Source organism: Sus scrofa, chromosome 3 (genome assembly GCF_000003025.6).
Source record: "Sus scrofa isolate TJ Tabasco breed Duroc chromosome 3, Sscrofa11.1, whole genome shotgun sequence".
NCBI classification, from domain to species: Eukaryota; Metazoa; Chordata; class Mammalia; order Artiodactyla; family Suidae; genus Sus; species Sus scrofa.
Window position 1 is genome coordinate 130,913,009 of NC_010445.4, and position 20,783 is coordinate 130,933,791.

The window sequence follows — 20,783 nt, forward strand, 5'->3', positions numbered from 1 at the left end:
TGAACAGAGACGCTTGCAGCCTGTATAGATGGCCACATCTTCCCCTTTCACTCTGGTATTTATGCTCATGGTTCGATGAAAACAGCATAGCTAATGTGGTGTTTGCTAATCCAGCAATGGGGGTGGGAGGAAAGCAGCCGTTATTTTAATGAAACGGTGTTAATGAGATCAAGCCTGAGATGGACAGGAATGTAAGCCTGACAGCCCAGACCAAAGTCTTCGGGCTGCAGAACACACACGGGGCGCTGCCTCGTCAGAGAACCTGCTCCCGGCAGGGCTGGCTCCTTTCTTGCCAAAGTGTTAACAGTGGTAAATCTTGACAAAGCAGAAAGGACATTGGGGTTTAAACGCCCCTTTTTAGATAAGTTTTAACAACTTAGGCATGGATCTAGAACATTTGCTATTGCATGCCCACAGAAGGCAACCAGTCATGGTTCTCAGGCTCCTAGTTAAGTTATTACTTTTCTTTATTAAAAAAAAAAAAAGCTATCACAATGGACACCAGTATTATTATCTGAAGAAGGAGAATGAATTCATCACAACTACAGTGTCTTCTAGTAATTGCTTTAGTTGGCCGATATCTTTCTAAGACTAGACCCTCTAAATTAAGAACTACAAAGCTATATTCCCAATGTGTTTCAAATGTACACATAGCAGAACTACTATAAAAATAAAATTTGAGTCTATAATACTCACGAATTATTAATAGCACCAGTTTCCTTAAAAATGAGGGTTATAATTAGGAGTGTTTTTTTCTTTGTTTGTTTGTTTGTTTGTTTGTTTGTCTTTGGGGGACCACACCTGCAGCATGTCAAAGTTCCCAGGCCAGGGGGTAAAATCGGAGCCGAAGCTGCCACCCTGCACCACTTGGGATCCGAGCCATGTCTGCAACCTGTACCACAGCTCACGGCCATGTGGGATACTTAACCCACTGAACGAGTCTGAGTGGATACAAACCCACATCTTCATGTAAACTAGTCAGATTCATTACTGCTGAGCTACAGTAAGAACTCCTAAAATTAGGAGTATTGATAGAAAGATCTTAAAAGAGAACTTAACTCCCAAATTTCTCCCCATTTTCCATAAGTGGGGCACGCAGACCCTACCCCCGTCTTAGCAAAAGACTAGACGCTTCTTCTGGATAAGAGTGTTTCTTTGCGTGTATCACAGAACATAAAAATAAATGTCTATACACACAAAATGCCTCCCCTTTAAAGGTCCCCCCTGAGGGACCAGTACTCTGTGTAAAACAACCAACAAAACAGAAAGACACAACTGTGACCTTTCACAGCACTAGGGGGCGAATATCCAGCCAGCTTTCAGAGCATAAAAAATACGGACATCAGAGTCGCTTTCTATTTCTAAAAGGCAATGCTAGGAGCTGGGATGCAGTGGGTCCAGCCTGCAAAGCTCTACGTGAATATTCTTTCCAACTGAAAATTCTAAACATAACCGAATTGTCCGAGTGGCCTGACGGTGGAACACAGAGACTGCCCGGCGTTCATCCTCAGAGACGCAATGGTGGCGGTTCGCACCCACGATGAGGGTGTCACTGAGGGAACAAAGGACCTGGGACCGAGGGGGTGAGCCATCTGCTGGGGGAAGAGGCATCTTCGGGGTGGGGAGCACTCGCGGCCGCCGCTGTGACCCTGGTGGAGGAGGCTGATGGGCTTTGTCAGAGGCTTCCAGGAGCAAATCCTCCAAAGGGAAGACTGCAGGGCCGCCTCTCGGCGTGACTGAGAGACGGATGTTGTCGGTATGGTGTGGCTGAGATTAGAAATAAGCACAAATAGAATGAAACCGGCAAACCTGAATAACCCCCCCCTCGGAAAATTAAATAATAAATCCACCAAAAACAGAAATAAAATAACCACTGTTTCCTGCACGGTCCGTGTGGATAGCGTTTACCCAGTGGAGTTCCTGTTAACGCTGATGGCAGAACGACCCGCGGTGGGGACATAGCTGTGCGGGGCTGTGGGAGCAGGGAGTCGTGACGGCTGGAGCTCACTCATTGCCACGGGCCTCTGACAAGCCAGGCGAGACGGAGGCGTGGGTGCTGATGGAAGAAAAGGGGGCTGGATCCTCGTCACCCAGGAGGCATTCGCTGAAAGAGTCTAAAACTAGAAAACCAAGAAGTGCCCCAATGAGCCTAGTTGGCAGGTGCCTTAGTCGGCCCAGGCCGCCGCAGAGATCAGCACAGAACCTCTCACAGTTCTGGGGGCTGGAATCCCGACCCCAAATGCCGGCCGATTCAGCTCCTGGGGAGGGCCCGCCCCTGACCTGCAGACGGCCACCTTCTCCTTGTGACCTGACGTGGCAGGGCAGGGACCTCTGGGGCCTCTTCCTCTCCCGGTAAGGACCCCAGGCGTCCCTCTTGGGACCCCACCCAACCCCATCCCCTCCCTAGAGGCCATCTCCAATGCAGTCGCACCAGGATTAGGGCTCCAGCACATGAGTGTGGAGACACAGCTCGGCCCACACAATAGAGACACAGAGATAAATGCCCAGAGAATCAGCTAAAAGTGCTGCCTCCAGGGAGGGGAAAATGGGGACGTAAACAGGAAATGGCTGAGTTTTCTTTAAAAACTTGCAGCACAAATCAATTAAACTATATGTGTGCATAATTTTGTTAAAAATAAAAACAAAAGAGGAGGCAGACAGATCTGAAATAAATCAGCAGTTGCAGGTGTTTTTTTCTTTATTTAGAACATTTGTTCATCATAAAAGCTGTTTATTTAGTAGCAAAAAAAACAAAAAAAACAAAAAACAAAAAAACGCCAAGAAGACTTAAGACTTACTTGACAAGTTGCATTTGAGTCGGGATGATGAAGAATCCTCACCAGAGAGTGTTACTTTAGATTTCATTCAGAGCCAAGCGCACACACTGAAGGAGCAGGGAGATTGAATCCACCTGGAAGTGGTGAGCTGGTCACCGCACAGACGAAGAAAAAGCCGTGGCTTGCCAATTTCCAGAGCGTGACCTTCCCCCTCGGCTGATCTCTGGCATCACGGGCCGTCTTCCCAGCCTCAGCCATGGCCCCACACCGCTGCCTGGGCTTAGGTCCTGTCCCCGTCCATCAGGAGGCACATTTTAATACAGTCCACATGGATGCCAAGACAGTCACGTCTTTGTCCTGAATGGTTTAAGGTTTTGCTTCTCATGTGTCAGCCTAGAAAGTCCCGATGATTCACCGAGGGACCATGGGAAGCAGGAATTTAATTTCACTTCACTTCTCTTTAGTGAGAGGGAAGGGTCCCTGATGCAGGAATAACCCTGTTCAGGGGAGTTTGTTGTCTTCCCAGCAGCATTGCCCTGTGTCAAATATCCAGAGAGAAGACTGAGGTGGTGGAACAGGCTCAAGGCCAGAGTGGTCCCTGGGCCCCAAGACACCCCCCAGCTCTTATCTCGTGGGACGTTCATTCCACAGCCAGTGGCTGCGATGGAACCCCAGGCCCTGGCTGTGACTGTGGGCAGTGGGGGAGTCAGGACCCCGTTGCTCCTTCTGCTCTGCGGGACTTCTCCCAGCAAAGGCTGTGTCCATCCTGGTAAACATCTCTTTCTTTTTTTCTTTTTAGGGCTGTACCTGCAGCACATGGAAGTACCCAAGCTGGGGGTTGACTGCCAGCCTATACCACAAACACAACAGATCCTTGGCCCACTGGGGGAGGCCGGGGATTGAACTCACGTCCTCATGGATACTCGTCAGATTCTCAACCCAGCCACAAAGGGAACTCCACATCTCATTGTCTTAACATGTCTAAGGAACCAGTATTTCCCAGCACCACTTACTCCATTGAAACGGCACCTTGGCCCAAGGTCCTGTACGGCAACAACCTTCAGCACATCCATATTCTGTGTATGCACCAGTCTGTGTCGCAGGCTGAATTGTGTCCCCTAAAGTGAAATGTTCAAGTCTAACCCCAACGGCTGTGAATCTGACCTTGTTTGGAAATAGGATCAGATGTCACAAAATTAAGATGCAATCATGCTGAAATCGGGGGTGGGGGGGCCTCCATCCAGTGACTGGTGTCCTGACCAAAAGAGGAAAATTACACTCAGAGACCCACAGGGGAGGTGGCCACGGGACAATGAAGGCAGACATGGAAGCCCAAGAATGCCAGAGATGGCCGCACACATCACAAGAAAGGAGAGGCAGGGAGCAGGATTCCCCAGAGCCTTCCGAAGGAGCCTGGCCCTGCAGACACCTCGATGTTGGACTTCCAGCCCCACACCTGAGAGAGAACCCATCCCTATTGCTTTAGGCCACCGGGTGTGAGGTATTTGCTACAACAGTTGGAGGAAAAGACAGTCTGTTTCTGACACTTGAGCCTGCAGACAAGGATGGAGGTGCTCCAGCTGCCTGTGACCCACACGTCCTCAAAGTGAGGCCTGAAGGCACCGCCTGGAAGTGTGTATTCGAGTGGGCGGAGGCTGGGCTGGGGAGGGAGGGAGCAGGGTGTGCGTGTTATTATTGTCTATTTCTACAATAAAGAAACACTCCTTAATTACCGATTAACAATCAGTCATGATATCTGAAAGGGCAGGTTCCTCAACCTGATAATTCTTCAAGATTTTCTAGCTACCCTTGACCTTCTGCTCCTCCATCTGAATCTTAGGATCTGTTCATAGAGGTCTAAGAAAAACTTGCTTTCGATTTTGATTGGAATTTAGTGGAACTGGAAGACTAATTTCAGTTCCACTGAAATGGATGTATTAGTTTAAGATCAAATATTTTCTGGCTCTCCACTTATTCAAATATTCAGTAACATTTTATAATTTTCTTTTTTCTTTTTTTTTCTTTTCCTTTTTTTTATTTTAGGGCCACACTCACAGCACATGGAGGTTCCCAGGCTAGGGGTCAAATCAGAGCGGTAGCTGCCAGCCACTGCCACAGTCACAGCAACGTGGGATCCGAGCCATGTCTTGGACCTACACCGCAGCTCATGGCCACGCAGGATCTTTAACCCACTGAGCAAGGCCAGGATCGAACCTGTAATCTCATGGATGCCAATCAGGCTCATTTCCGATGAGCCATAGCGGGAACTCCTGTAATTTTCTCCATAAAGATTTTGCCCGTATTTCATAGGTTTATCCGGGGATCCCTAAAAGTACTGTTGCCATGGTGAATGGGCTCTTTGTTATACTGGTTATCACTAGTGTATAAAAGCAGGATTGATTTTTGTATGTTGATCTCGTTCTCGGCAAATTGCTAGATGGCTTTATTGTTGCAAGCTGGTGGAATATTTGGATTTGTCTATAGATTATCTTAGCGCCTGCGTATCCAACATCTCAGTCTCTCCATGTCCAGTTTTTACACTTTTTTCCTTTTCTTTAAACTTTAGTAAAAGGAGCTATGATGGAAATCGTTAGGTCATTTTGAAAGGAGGGATCTTTTAAAGTATGAATGTGCACTACCTGTTAGAATACGTTTCTTTCTACTACGAGCTTTTGCTAAAGGCAGTTTTATCTTTAAAAATGAGCACGTAGAACTTGATCGAGTGATTTTTCCATCTCTATCAATATGCTAACATTTCTCATCTTTCAGTAGTTGTTTTGGTGGGAGTGTCTTAACATTTGTGAGTGTGAACAAGTAAGGAAATCCATCGTGTCCAATCATTCTCGAATTCCCGGGGAAACGTATAATTCTATACACTCTCTTCATAGGTGCAAGTTTCCAACCCCTCCGTGAAATGGATGCTCTCCCCTGAGGCATCCTTCAGGCCTGCACATTTTTCATTTCTAATTCTTCCAGTAGACGTTCATTAGGAAACAAGTAAACAAAGATTTGAAGCAGCGCCTGGCATCGTGAAATCGGAAACACTTGTCTAAGGAAACCCAGGCACACTTCAGAGGGTCTTAGTGGAAAGAAAAACACCTTTCTCGTTATGCTGTTGAACGGCGTGAAATTTAAGGGAAGAACGCGCACTTTTCCTGAAGACTCCGCCAGGCAGGTGTGTGTGCCTCCCTGCTCTTCAGAGGGCACTGAAGAGCTGTTTAGGACAGAGATTGCCTCACCAATGTAAAAGGTATTTTCACCTCACTGGAAATGAGAAAAATTCTTCCATTACAATTATCTTGAGCTCACACAGTGTGATAAAATAATATATTTTTACTACAAAAAAAGAAAATTAAATCAAGTCCCCAGCATTTACGGAGCACCTGCCCTGAGTGAAACGGGAAAGATGCAATGATATAGAAAATGTTCTCCTGGAGGCGCCCAGAAAGTTAAGAAAAAAGAAGGGGTTTTCGAGGTGGTGGGTTTTTTGGTTTGTTTGTTTTTTGGTTTTGTTTTGGCACATGAAGTTCCAGGGCCGGGTGTCAGATCCTTGCTGAGTTGCAAGGCCAGACCCTTTAACCCACTCTGCTGGGCCAGGGATCAAACCTGAGTCCTGACACTGCAGAGAAACCTCTGATCCCGTTGCGCTACTGTGGGAGCTCCGGTTGCGGGGGTGGGGGGTCAATGATAAAGCCATCACTGACTTGCAGCAGGTACTCAGAACTGTAAGAACTAGAAAGTCCCTGGAGGTTCAGTGGGGTTTGAGCCCTGGCCCAGGAACTTCCACATGCTACATGCGTGGCCAAAAAACAAAGAATTCACTGAAGAAAAATACAGCTTGTGTCCAAGGAAAACCTGAGGCTGCCACATGGGGAGAGAGAAGCCATGTGAGGAGAGCAGGAGGCATGGGCATGAAAGGCACTGAACCAGCAGGAAAAGACCCTGGAAGAAAAGCAGGATGCAAGTGTCAGGAGACACCGCACGTCGAAGGAAATTCAGAAATTCAGAACGCCTTCCCTGGAGACAGTATCTACACCCTTCACCGCTGCATATATTTGCTTCTGTTTGATTGGTTTTTATAATTTACTTTTTATGGCTTTTAGGATCTTTCTTACTGAGACAGAATCAAGTAGTACATATATCTTCAGAGTACAGTGCAATAAACTTTGACCCATGCACTCCCTCTCCTAACCTTAACTGCTGTTGCCTTATAATAAAACTGAAGTCAGATAGTATTAAGCCTTATGTTTTCCAAAGCTCTTTTGTCCAATTTATTTTTATTTTTATTTTTAATATAGCCATTTTTACTGTTTTCATTATAGCTGGTTTACAGTGTTCTGTCAATTTTCTACTGCACAGCATGGTGACCCAGTTACACCTACATGTACAGATTCTTCTTTCTCACATTATCAGGCCCCATCATAAGTGTGACGTATATTTCGAGTAAGACTCTTCCCCCGTGTGGGCAGCATCGTTTACTTCCTTCCAGGTCGTCTTCACGCTCTAGACTGAGGGCATCCACTGCCTTCCTCTAAGCACCAATTCCAGCCCCATCACGGGTCCTTGGTGGGCTCAGGAAGACTGTTTACCTGACACCATAGTGGAGAAGTAAACAAGCAATTGTTTGGGGGAGGTTTTGGTTTCATTTTTAGGCCCGCACCTGCCTCATGTGGAGGTTCCCAGGCTAGGGGTCTCATCAGAGATACAGCTGCCGGCCTACAGCAACGTGGGATCCAAGCCACATCTGTAACCTACACCACAGCTCAGGGCAACCCACTGAGTGAGGCCAGGGATCGAACTCTCATCCTCACGGATACTAGTAGAGTTCTTAACCTGCCGAGAGCCACAACAGCACCTCCTAAGCTATTGTCTTTTAAAAGGGAATTTCCTTATCTAAGTCAGCTTTGGAAAGATTCATCAGGCTGTGTGCAGACCTAGGACAAAAGGAAAACCCAAGAATGGGAGAGTTGGTTAGAAACCTCTAGAAGGACCATAACCGGGTGGGGGAGGCCTAAGAGCTAAGATGGCAGCGAGAGGGATGGAGAAGAAAGAAAACCAAGAAATGCTGCAGAGGGAGCTGGGTGGTCTGTGACTCGCAGGGGACCGAGCGGTGGGGTGAGCATCACGGCCCCCGCTCAGGGCATGCGCAGCAGCCAGGATGCAGAAGCTGGAGGAAGGTGGGCGGGCGGGCCCTTCCCACCCAATGCGGGCTATCGGATTGGTTTTCTTTGCGGCGCAGTGAATTATTACAAACTTCGCCCTGAAACAACACAGCCCTTCTGCCACAGCCCTCGGAAGATCAGAGGTCCGGGCAGGGCGCACCCGGTCCTCCGCTCCAGCATCTTTCCAGGTGGAAATCATTTCAAGAAAGGAAGAAGGAGAGGCGGCGGGGGCGGGAGGGGGGGGTTACGGAGAGGGAGAGAGAGAGAGAGAGGGCAGCCCATTTGGGCCCTGACCTCTGGAACATCTGTTCTCACGGCATCCCGGGGTCCTGCCGCCCAATCCTGTGTCACTTTTCTTCTGGGCTCAAAGCCCCACCGTGGCACCCAGGCAGCCACCAAAGCGTGACCCCCAGGGAGCTCACCCGCCTCCCGCGCCTGCCCCGGTACCTCTCAGGCCTTGTCACCAGCACCCCCTTCTCCAGCCACGCAGGCCTTTCTGCTGCTCCCAACCTAAGACCCGAGTGGACGCTGTGGGCACCCGCCAGATTTCCAGGAGGACCGCCCACACTCCCGCCTCTCTCTCATCTGTGCTCCCATGCCAGCTTCCTGATGAGGTCTAAGCGGACTCCCCTTTTCATGACTTTCCAGAAAATTCACTTTATCGTTACACTTATATCCACGGCTTGTCTTCCTTCGTGCCCCATCCCCTTCTCCGGAGAATCTGCACGTCTGGGGAAGGAGCAAGGGAGACGTCTTGGCTTCGCTGTCTACCGAGTGCCTAGGACTGCATCCTGCCTCCAACGTGTAATCCATTAATCCTTACATGTTTGTTGACTGAAAAACTAAAATCACTTTGCGTAAATTAACCCATCTTATCTGCATAACAGCCTAGTGAAATAGGTGCCATCAGAGTGCACATTTTACAGCACCCCCCCCCCAGCAAAAAAGAGAGAGAGAGAGAAGTTTGATGTGTTCCCACCAGGAGCACATGGCTACTTGGTAAGGAACCAGGGAGTCAGAGCAGAACCTGAGGGCGTCCAGGGCTCAGAAAGGACCTCGGATGCTGGTCAAGTTCTCTGAGTTGAGTATCAGCAGAGCAGAAGCTTGCAGCAGACCAGAATTCAGACAGCCCCCCACTCTTCTTTTTCTAATTTCAACTCAAAGCATCAGGCTTTTAATATCAATAAACACACATTGAATCAACTCCATTTTTTTTTTAATTTTTATGGCCACACCCGCACACATAGAACAAAGTTCCTGGGCTTGGGGTCCAATTGGCACTGCAGCCAAGACCTATGTCACAGCCACAGCAATGCCAGATCAGAGCAGCATCTGAGAGCCATGCCTCAACTTTCAGCAATGCCTTAACCCACTGAGCAAGGCCAGAGTTCAAACCTGCATCCTCATGCAGACCATGTTGGGTCCTTAACCCACTGAGCCACAGCAGGAACTCCAGGCAATGAAGGTCTGAGTGAGATGGACACAGAAGCTGAACATGGAATAGCGCTGGCCAGTTTCCAACCCCAGCCATGCAGGACAGCCAGCAAAGTGCTGCTTTCATGTATTAGAAGGTTCCTACGCAACCAGACAACTAGCCAGGAGTGGGGGTGCTAAGATCACAACAGCCCAGAAATACCAGTTTCCAGCTTTCAAGATGACCTGCTGAATGAGCCAGAACAACTACCACGGTGCTGTTTCATGGAACATAAGCAAACATGCAAAAAAAGATAGTTCTCCTGTTTCTAAATGAATGTGGTGGTTTTCTGTAGACCCTACTGTTAAAAATAGAAGCGCCCACAGTAATTTAATTGAAAGACGGAGTGGCTTTGGGTCACTATTCTTCTCCGGATTCCATGGCACAGATAGGAAATACAAAACATGTTCAAGCTGGAGGCACTTTCCGGAGCTCCCTGAAAACATACATACTTTTTCTGTTAAAAAGAGAGGAAGTTTTGTTATTATCTAAATAGAGTTAATTTATGAAAAACAGCTGAAGATTCCGGTATGGATTTGTCAAGGCCGTATTTAATTAGGGTGTTGTAAGTTCAGGTGTGGACCAATCAAGCCATGGCAAAGATATTCATTTGCAAAAGCACAAGACAGCATGGCCAGTTATTGTGGACAAACATCGAACGGCCTTTTAACAAGGTATTGTGATGTATTAATTTTTACTAGTTTCAGCTGGAGGTAAAAAGACATTTTTCGTCTCTCTAAAGCAAGAAAAAGGGGCTTATACACTATTATATATATACATATATATATATTTTTTTTTTTTTGCTTTTTAGGGCTACACCCACAGGATATGGAGGTTCCCAGGCTAGGGGTCCAGTTGGAGCTCTAGCCACTGGTCTACACCACAGCCAGATGACGGAGACCTTCTGTAGAGCACAGGGAAATTTACGCAGGACTCTGGTCATTTGGGAAAAGAATCTGCAAAGGGATGGATATAGGTGTTTGCATAACTGGTTTACTTTGCTGTATGCCTGAGAGTAAAACAAAGTTGAGAGTCCATATTTTATTTATATTCCAATAAAATTTTTTAAAAAAGAAAAGGGGCTTTATATAAACCTCCAAATGCCCTGGATCATTAACTTGCTTCCAGCGATAAAAAGATACTACAAGCTCACAAGCCAGAGCATTTGGTTGGAAATCCCTCCCTCAAGCGCTTTTGCGAATCCGACAGAACAGATCACGCCTGGGCACATCCTGCTGGCCGTCTTCATAGACCGTGGGTGACCCTGCTCCTCCTCCAGGAAAGCCGACCAGACTCCGAGGGTGATCCTGAGGCGCACACACCCGACTCCCCACAAGTGCTCCGTGCTCCATGCTCTGGACCCAAGTTTCCCAACTTTCTCAAGCTTAAGGAACCTTTGAAGCTTCAAAAACTGTCACAAGCTCCAGATAGTAGGGCTGAGCTTATCAGCACCTGTTGACTGAGAAAAAAGTGATGACAAATAGTTCTTAAGCATCCAGTGCTAGGGGAGTTCCCTTCATGGCTCTATGGTTAATGAACACGACTAGGATCCATGAGGATGCAAGTTCGATCCCTGGCCTCGCTCAGTGGGTTAAGGATCCCACGTTGCTGTGGCTGTGGTGTAGACCAGTGGCTAGAGCTCCAACTGGACCCCTAGCCTGGGAACCTCCATATCCTGTGGGTGCAGCCCTAAAAAGCAAAATAAAAAAAAAAGAGAGAATCCAGTGCTAATGGTGCATGGTTTTATATTTTTCATCATGGGGCCCGTATACGTTTAAAGAAAGGAGACAGAGATACAAGACAATGCCTACCGCACAGCAGCTCCATCCGATTCTCACAGGAGGTCCTGCTCCCAGGCACCCCACCCAGGAGGCCCCGAGTCGTGGGGGACCCACATCACAGGAAGGAAATCGGAGACCGAGGAACCCAGTCCTCCCTTCCCTCAAGTCCCTCGGCACCTCGTCAGCCTCTCCTCAGTCTGGGCGGGGCTGTGTCTCCTCTCTCTGGGAAGCAAACTGCAGATAAATCTACATTAGGGCTTCCTTGTCCCCTTTGTAAGATAATAGCGTGCATGATTATATTGGAAAGTCTGGCTTCTTTGGAGTCTTACAGGAGACCTGGTTTGGACTAGACTTCCTCCTCGGTTGCTATGGGCACTAGCTTCTTCCACACGTGGATGAGAGCGGTTTTCCAGGGTGGCTTTTCCCCCAGGAAGCCTGTTGGTTGTAGGAATGGGTACAAGTGTGGCTCCAGGGGCATCAAGGCCCCATTTCTTCAGGGCCACATAAAAAATCAAGAGAATTATTGATGGGAGATCCTTTGTGGTGCTCGGTTACGGATCCGGCATTGTCTCTGCTGTGGCGCAGGTCTCTGCTGTGCACGGATTCGATCCCTAGCACAGGAACTTCCACGTGCCACTGGCACGGTGAAGAAAGGAAGGAAGGAAGGAAACTGTTGGTAATCAGAAGCAGGTATTTCCGAAGTCAAAAACAATTAGTCTACTCTTAGAAATACAGTCTAGAAAACAATATTTAAAACATTTAATTCTAGAGTGGATTATGTAGAAAATACTGTTGTTTTCCATGGATCCCCTGAACGGCATTTTCAGACGAAAAGGCAGCTGTAAATAATCCCCACGGCGCTTGCTGTCCGTTGCAGACCTAAACGCAAAGACGTTACTACGTCTTCGTCAGTCGCCAGCCGGAGTTATTCCTGAATTTAGAGCATGCATCCTGGTATCAAAAAGGAAGAAAAAACAGAAATAAAACCCTGCAAGCTTTCCACAGCAACCTCACTCTAAAGACCATAATTAAGATAATTCAATGTTGATTGGTGGGTAGAAAAACTATAGATCTTGACTGCAGGACTTTTTGCCAGGAAGCTCAAGCCAACTCAAATGTAGCCAAAAGAAAAGTTATTATTTAATTTCAAGATTTTTTTCTAACAAACTTTTTTTTGTCTTTTTTTTTTTTTTTTTTTTTTTTTTTTTGCCTTTTCTAGGGCCACTCCCGCGGCATATGGAGATTCCCGGGCTAGGGGTCTACACCACAGCCACAGCAACGCAGGATCCGAGCCGCGTCTGCAACCTACACCACAGCTCACAGCAATGCCGGATCCTTAACCCACTAAGCAAGGCCAGGGATCGAACCCGCAACCTCATGGTTCCTAGTGGGATTTGTTAACCACTGCGCCACGACGGGAACTCCAGAAAGGTTTGATTTATTATACCTTTGCTTTGCTTTTTCCTCCTTGTTATTTCCCCTTGAAAGTCAGCTGTTTTTAGAACGAAAGACACTCAAAACTATTGTTTATAGTGTTTAGAAACAGTGGCAAGACAGGGTTTGCTCTGCGTGTGTCTGTGGATATTAGGAAGAGGGAGGGAGGGAGGCAGGGGCCGCAGGAGCAAAAGAGTTTCAGAGAGGGGAAAATCAAAAGCAAGCATTCTCCTCAAAAATCCTTCTAAAATTCTTGGCTATACTCACAGCACTTCTGAGATGTCTCCAGACTACGAAGCAATTAGGCTAAGGCCATCATTTTGTTGTCCCTTGCGTCCCTGAAGCCTGTTCTTTAACATGTGTCTAAATAATTTAATTTATGGATGGGATGCTGAGCAGGTTCAGCAAGAAAGGGGGCAGGAATCCTGTGAATCTTAATGTCTGTCACTTTACTATACGTCCTTCCACCTTAATAAGAGGGATGTGCCAGTCCTTTTTTAAAAGATCCACAGAAGTCAGTAGCCTGCAGCTACTGATGATAATAGCTAGATTCGTTTGCATTAAATGCTTCAATAAATGATGTGCAAAAGTGCTATTATTTCTGAATATCTGCAAGACAATTCTGAATAGCATTAACTCAGCTAAAACAAAGAGGAACAGACATTTTAATTTACATTATAATTTCACAGTGAATAAAGTTGAACCAGCTAGAAACAATGAAAAGACAAAAACCTTCCATAACCGTTAAACGCAGTTTTCATCATTAGAATTTCTTCTTTAGAGAACTGACATTTTATAAGGCCGGTGTCCTCATCCATTTCTTAGAAAAAGCATTGGGAAGTAGAAAGTGATTTTTATTTCTAAGAAAATGTATTGATCGCCTATGAGAGCAAGTCATGCACCAGTCTACATGGGGTGGGGAGGGCGGCACGGGGGGAGCCTCAAACAAGGAAGGGGCTCAAACAAGGAAGGGCTCAAACAAGGAAGGGGCTGAGACGGGTCCAGAGAAGGGGGAAAACCCACATTAACTGTGTGGAATAGCTGCTCACTATCATCAAATAAAATACATCATCAAATAAATATACAGTAAAATCTCATCCTGAACATTTACAGAATTCTTTCCAGTTAAATAAAGATGGATCTCAAAATGTTTTAACTCAAAGTAATGAAGGAAAGTTAGGCATTGATCAGCATTCTTGACAAGATCTAATTAAAAAATTCATTTATAGGGGATCATTGAAGACAAACGTTTTCATGCTAGAATGTAGAAAGTGTTTGAATACAGAAATGTAGAAAGAGATTGGACATGCCCAGGGCAGACCCTATAAACACCCTATAAAGATCCCAAAGGGGAAAAAAATCCATTTTATCAATTGATTATGTTAGGACATGTTTCTTTGATTTGCAAGTGTTGTGTTTGTGGGGTTTTTTTTGGGGGGGGATTTAAGAAGAAAGCTGACATGGAAGAAAGAAAAACCAAAAAAAGGAAAAAAATATTAAAAGGAATTAGGAATTCTAGGATTAATTTTGGGGGGATATGGTACCTTCGGCATATGGAAGTTCCTGCGCCAGGGGTCAGATCCAAGCTGCAGCCACAATGTATACCATACCTGTGGCAATGCCAGACCTTTAACCCACTGTGCTGAGCTGAGGATCAAACCTGTGCTGCTGCAGAGACGATGCTGAATCCTTAACCCACTGCGCCACAGCAAGAACTCCTAGGAAGTTTAATTAGGTAAGTAATTAGAATTCTAAGATGGTGGTGATAGAATAGCTCTGAATCTCCCCCAAATTAGCACATAAAAGCAGACAACCGCTAGGGTAATCAAATCCAAAAACATTTACACTTAAATTAGGTGACAAGTTGCCCCTAGGAAACCCTAAATAGCAGCAGAGGGCAAATCATCACGGCTGCATAAGCTAAGTGGTCAGAAGCTACCATGGAAGCAGATGAAGGTGAGGGATGCTTTTTGACCTAAGCTGCTGTCAGGTGCTCATGGGAAAATCAGCAGTCCAGACAAGGATAACAGAAGGGACCAGGACTGGGCTTCATGGACTCCAATCCCTGGGACAAGACCCTGCTCTGTGAAGACACCAGCAGAAGCAGAGTCCCAGCTGAGCGGGGCAAGGACAGTAGAGACAAAGGAAGGAGACAGCGGAGATGAAAGGGAGCTGAAATCAGAGGAAGCTGATCTCAGAACGTAGGCTATCACATTTTTTAATTTATTTTTTTAAATTGTAGTAAAGTATGCATAAAATTTACCATTTTCACCGTTTTTAAGCATGCAATTTGGTGATAGTAAGTATGTTCACATGGCAATACAACCATCACGGTCTTCCAGCCACAGAACATTTTTCATCCTGCAAAACTGAAACTCTGCACTGAAAACTAACTCTCTAGTCCTGCCTCCTCTCACACCTGGTAACCACCCTTCTACTTTCCGGCTAATGTAGACACCTATGAGAATGGAATCATCCAGTATTTGTCCTTTTGTGACGGGCTTATTTCACTGAGCATAACGTTCTCAAGGTCCATCTATGTTGTAGCCTGTGTCAGAATCTCCTTCATTTTTTCAGCTGAATAATATTTCTTTTACGCATATACTCCGAGGCCTGGTATGTGGGATTCCAGGGCCTCTCCAACAGGATAAACTCAGAGTTTCAGGGTGTCAGTGTTGCCGGAATAAAAACTGCCACACCCTCATCACCCCTTTTCCACCCACTGCAGCCGCTGCAGAGTTCTCAGGCCCCTCCTGCACAACCTGACCTACTTCCTCCTGCCCCTACTAGGAAAGGCATGTGGCCCATTCCTCACCCCTCCTCTCAAGGGCATTATATACCCCCAACCAACCTGCAAGTGTATCGGAAGACGTCCATTCTCTCCTGTGTCCCTGGGCTGTAACAGACCACAGGCTGGGGGTCCCTTCTCCCTGATCATCAGGAAGTCGTCCTGCTTCACTAGTAGAGTTTTGTATCATCTCCATAAACTTATCTTTTCACCCCACTCTGTGTCAGGAAATTCTTTTTCCAACCCACACATGGACCACACATCTGCCACATTGTGTTTACTCATTCAGCAGAACCATATGATCCAGCAATTCCATTTCTGGGTTTATGGCCAAAAAAATTGAAAACAGAACATTGAAGTGGTATTTTCACACCTGTGTGAAACGTTATTCACAGTAGCCAAAAGGTGAAAACAACCTAAGCGGTCACTATATTTTTTATCACTTCGTGAAGACGAAAAAGAAGGGCTCCGATACTGTGACGGTAGACAAGCTATCTTTGACCCACAGCTTCAGACTAAAAGGACAGGAAAACTCACTTCTAATAACTTAATTATATGAAAATTCAGAAAAACAGAGTAGGAAAAAAATTCCTACAGTAATACCACACTATAAAGGCATGCCCATAAAACAGGAAAATACTAACCTAAAATGTTTCCAAGTGGAAAAACGAGGGGTTTTTTTAATGGGAGCTATAAAAAGGGAAGAACTAATATTTAGAAAAAAAGGAAAGACGTGAAGGTATTTTTTTTCAAAACTAAAGGCAAAAATATAAGTAACGCAATAATAAGTAGACACAATGGATATGTATTAAAATTTAGAAGATATGAGGAAAAAATATGTTCTTAAGAAGCTGAAGGGTTTTTTTTAAGCTGACATAAAGTGAGCAATAGAAGAGAAGCAAAGATTCTTTTCCATTATAGGTTATTATGAGATATTACATATAGTTCCCTGTACAATATAGTACAGGGAGCTTACCTGTTTTTATTATTATTATTATTATTAAGAATCTGAAAAGAATATATATAAATGTGTATATATAGGTATATAAAACTGAATCACTGCAGTATACATAGAATATTGTAAATCAACTATACTTCAATAAGAAATAATAAAATTTTTTTTAAATGCAAAAAAAAAAAAGAAAAAGAAGAGAAGCAAAGAAGATACAACATGCTTGTAATAAGAATCAATGAACAAGAAAATCACAGCCATGGAACAAAAGAAACACAGTAAATTGTTTCTCGAGTTTTGTGGTTTTTAAAGACAAAACTACATGTTAAAAGGCCGCCCCTGTGTCTCTGGAAAAATCAAACCATAAGGAATATCATTGAGAGATATTCCAGTAAAACTGCTCGCTTTAATGAAAAATAAATCTTCAGGGCATCAAAGCAAATGACTACATGATTTATAAAGGGAAAGACAAAGTGGTAATCACAGTTCTCACTTAGAGACATTAGACAGTGGAGTAAGAGAGTCCTCACATCCAAGGAAAGAAAATAGGAGCCAGACGGACCTTACTTATACAGGAGAGAAGTAAAACAGCCGTATAAACAGGGGGTTCATGCCAGGAAAAATACAGTGAATGAACCAGCACGAGTCAAGCGCCTCAATCATCCGTTTCAGCCTGATAACCTAGTAACAGCCAAGATGTGTTCCCCGTTCCCTTCTGCCCAACCTGCCCACCCTGCCCCCCCGCGCCAGCTCTTCATCCCCAACCCACCCAATGGGCCGCTGCCCCCTCACCACCCTCCTCCTTCACCCACCCCCCCCCAAGGCAGCTTCATTCTGCGGGAAGTCAGCTGTTTATTTCTCAACCTCCTGTGTTGCTGTACATCTTATTCTAATTGTGTAATTGATAAAAGTAGGATCCAAACCAAAGACCTGCGCCCACAAGGAGTTATGTACATGAAAGACTGAGTGAATGTTTTGTAAAGTCCCAATTTGAAAAAGAAAGTGAAAAACTAAATCACTGGAAATTGAAAGGTCCAAAGGAAAAACTGACATTTCTCCCCAAACCCTGTAACGTCTCATTCCACTGAAAAGGAAGGCCACAGGACAGACAATGTGTGTGAGTGTAACCACAGGAAAGAACCAGTATGCTCCGGAGTCCCCTCCAGGTGCAGCGGAAACAAATCCGATTGTCATCCATCAGGACGCAGGTTCCATCCCTGGCCTCGCTCAGGTGGGTTGGGGATCTGGCATCACCGTGAGCTGTGGTGTAAGTCGCAGACATGGCTTGGATCCCACATTGCTTTGGCTGTGGTGTAGGCCAGCGGCTGCAGCTCTGATTAGACCCCTACCCTGGGAACTTCCATATGCTGCAGGTGCAGCCATAAAAAGCAAAAAAAAAAAAAAAAAAAAAAAACCCAAGGAATTGACTGATGTTATGTTTTAATATAAAAAAGAATGTATATATTTGTATAACTGGTCACTTTGCTGTATGCAGAATTGACAAAACATTGTAAGTCACCTGTAATTTAAAAAATAAAAAATATTTTAAAATAAAGAAAAGAAAAGAATATGTTCAATAAATGTATTGTGTATCTTTTTATGAATTCCCAGAAATTGTGACTTTCTTAATTTTATGTTTTTAGTAGCATTGGTAAAATTTTCTGTGTTTAACTTCTTTTGCTGTAGTTTTTATTGCGTTTACACAATACGCTGGGCAGCATTAAGTGGCTGTGTAATGTCACCTTAGTGTGTTAGTGCTGCCATAACAGAGTACCCAGGAGAAATTGATTCTCCCCCAGTTCTGGAGGCTGGCAGCCCCAGGTCACGGTTTGGCTCTTCCTGGGGCTCTGGGGAGGGTCCTTCGGGCCTCGCTCCTGGGCTCGTGAATGGTGGTCTCCCCATCTGATCCCACCGCCTTCCTCTGCCTCTGCCTCTGCTTCCAAACTTCCTCCTTTTATCAGCGCCCCAGTCACTGGGCTCAGGGGCCACCCTCATGACTGTCATTTTAATTTGATTTCTTCTCCAAGACCCTATCTCCACATAAGGCCACATTTGAAGGGACCAGGGGTTAGGACTTTGACCTTTTACGAGGGCCACGAGTCAACCCTATAATGTACGTCTTTTCACTCTCAGATCATCAGATCAGTCTTTTTTTTTTTGCCTTTTCTAGGGCCGCTCCTGCGGCATATGGAGGTTCTCAGGCTAGGGGTCGAATTGGAGCCGTAGCTGCCGGCCTACGCCAGAGCCACAGCAACTCGGGATCTGAGCCGCGTCTGCAACCTACACCACAGCTCACGGCAACGCCGGATCCTTAACCCCCTGAGCAAGAGCAGGGACCGAACCCGCAACCTCATGGTTCCTAGTCGGATTCGTTAACCACTGCGCCACGACAGGAACACCTCAGATCAGTCTTGAGAATTAAGTATTATTATCCACTAAACAAAGGAACCGACTGAGAAATCAGAGCGTCTTATACGCAGTAGGTGGAGAAAAAAAACAAAATACAAAATAAAGACCAGGGTCTTAATCGTGATGACATGCAGGACAACCTCCCACCTGGAAAAGCCTTCTTTACTGAGGAAACACACACACCCACTCACCCCTGACAGCCACCCTAGAAGGGCACACAGACACCTGCAGTGGACTTTCTGAACTCGAGGATGGTCGCGGGGAGAAACTTCCACACCACGTTTCAGTTATTCTTTGATCCCATGATTCTCACCTCTAGCTGCTCAGAAAATAACATAGAGAGCATTTACAATTTACCAACGGCCGGAACCCTGGCCGACCAGGTGGTTTTTAAACCTCAGATGTTTCTAATCTTCAGCTAGGATTGAAAGCACCGCATCATTAATAAGTATTGTGAGATTTTCTTTCCGGATTGAATATAAAGAATTACCCAAAAAAGAGACCGAAACCAAACCCATGTCACTCATGAGTGAAAAATAAAACCTACTATCCACTGAGGGGGAAAAATAATTTAATCATCGGGCACATCTTCCGTATCAAGTTCCAGGCCGAGAATATGGCTGTTTCACTTTGCATAAGGAAAAAATATCTGTGGGCAATAAAATGCGGTCCTGTGGTGCTCTGATGAATTTCTCATGTTTCCTGGGGCATTTACCCAAACTCGACTTTTTTATTTCTCACCAGTGAAAGGAAATTATAAAATCAACTCTTTCTGCCTCTCAGGAGCGTATACAAATGACTAAGAAGAGGCAAAGGACAGCATTTCACAGGCCCAAGGCACTCTACAGAGACACTGTTAGCAACAGAATCACCATCATGGTTATCCAAAGCACTGCTGTATTATTTAGCACCATTCAAGCCTCTTCAAGCTACTTATCTTTGCAAATGAGCCGTGGTAAAAAAAAAAATTAGAAGGCGTTCCCATCGTGGCGCAGCAGAAACAAATCCGACTAAGAACCTTGAGGTTGAGGGTTCAATCCCTGGCCCCGTTCGGTGGGTCAAGGATCTGACATTGCCGTGAGCTGTGGTGTAGGTTGCAAACATGGCTCAGATCCCATGCTGCTGTGGCTGTGGTGTAGGCCGGTGGACATAGCTCCGATTAGACCCCTAGCCTGGTAACCTCCATTTGCCACAGGTGTGGCCCTAAAAAGACCAAAAGAGACAAAAAAAATTTAAAAAGGAAGATAATTATTAATAAGAAATGTGACCCTACAGCATTCATAGTTTTAAATGATGCTAGTAAATACAATGGCTTTTTTCTATAATACATAGGATTGGTTGAAACACACTATATCGGTCTATACCTCAAAATCTACTGATAGAGATGAAAGAATTTAGCTCCAGGGTTCCAGGCAGAGGAAAGGGCCTGGGATCATCTGTGCTCAACATGTTTGAGGAACAAGGAGCCCAGTGTGGTTGGCGTTTATGGGTAAGAAGGATGGTGGGCAAGGAATTCAGGGTGGGAACTGGGGGCACCATCCTACAGTGCCTCCTGGGCCACAAGAAGGGCTTTGGGCTTCAGTCAGAATGAGATGTGACACCACGGTAGGGTCCCAAACAGACGCAACTTAATCTAATGTTTGTTTGGGGTTTGTTTGTTTGTTTGTTTGTTTGCTATGCCTGAACCCGAGGCACATGGAGGTTCCCAGGCTAGGGGTCAAATTGGAGCTGTAGCGGCCAGCCACAGCCACAGCCACAGCCACAGCAACACAGGATCCAAGCCATGTGTGTGACCTACACCACAGCTCACAGCTCACGGATCTTTAACCCACTGAGCGAGGCCAGAGATCGTACCCAGATCTTCATGGATCTTCGTCGGGTTCACTAACCACTGAACCACAAAGAGAACGCCTTGGTCTAATGTTTTAAAGGATCATTCTGTTTCTTGTGGAGTTAATAAATCATAAAAGGATAGGACGGAGCTTCACTACATGACAGTTATTACA